Below are 1,228 nucleotides of genomic sequence, written 5' to 3'. Positions count from 1 at the left end.
TCTATACTGTCATAGTGAAGCACTTTTTGATGTCTTCTTATTCTTTTTCAGTATTGTGGTTGTTTGTTCAATATTTCCTGTTTGACGTTTTTTTTGTTTACGAGCTATAATATCGGATCTTTTATCGGCTCTCTGCGTTATTTAGCCTTAAATAGCCGTTGTAGTGTCTTTGATTGAGATTGACCTTTTTACGATCGTATTGTTTCTGAAATAGTTTACAGAGAGCTTGGAGATGGATATCTGTACAAACAATAGCACAGCTTGTTTTTGTTTTTGTTTTCTTTTTAGATTTAGGATTTAAAAAATAAAAGCCTGTTTAAAAAACCTTTAGCTCAATTCGATCGGAGGAGAAGAGATATCTGTCAGCCAACGTCGCTGTGTTCTCGTTGATCTCCTTGAGATCTGAATGACATCAAACTTATTTTTGAAGTTTGCCTTTTTACCCTGTTGTATTCAGAAGAACTCTTTCCCCGATATTTAGAGAGAGAAAGTTGTTGTTCACTTGCTACTGGTCCTGATTTCACGTCTGAATCTGAACATCAGCGACAAACTGCCCACGTTTCACAATGTACGCTCTGCAGAGGCTGCCGAGCGTCGTATTTACACACCAGTGGATGTTTAACTGTATTTATTGTGTACAAATAAATGTGAAATAAAGATAGCTTAAAATAAAAAAATAAAACAAAGAAAGACTCAGTTTTTTTTTTTATTGCTTTCAGTTTGAACTTTCCTTTTTCCGGGCAGAGCGTCTTCTCGTTGTCTGTATTAATACTGACTGACTGAGTTTCAGCTTTATGAGGACTAAATTTTAGTTGACACGGAGCCGCTGCGGGTCATTTTTAATGAAAAAGTTACAGAGAAAAGAAGAAAAGATATCTTACTTTAACAATCTGATAAAAGTAATTGGATACTGACAATAATTACCTGTTAAAACAATGTAAACGTAACTTAATTACTTTAGATTACCTCAACAGTAGTAATAATAACTAAGTGTTGATGTAAGTGTATCTATAGGACAACACAACAATATTAAACTTTAAAAATCAAATTTAAATCAAGATTTTAGCATCAAAAATGTTATTTTAAAGAAAAAACTGATTATAATCCTGCTAATAAACCTAATTTTTACTAAATATAACTAATCTAAATACGTATTTCTAACGGATTACAGCTACCTTTAATTGTATCCTGATTACACGCACTCAGTTACATGTAATCTATTACTCCC

This window comes from Morone saxatilis, unplaced genomic scaffold (assembly GCF_004916995.1).
Source record: "Morone saxatilis isolate NCDOM2014 unplaced genomic scaffold, NCSU_SB_2.0 Contig20, whole genome shotgun sequence".
Lineage (NCBI taxonomy): Eukaryota > Metazoa > Chordata > Actinopteri > Moronidae > Morone > Morone saxatilis.
This window is presented reverse-complemented; position numbering follows the sequence as displayed.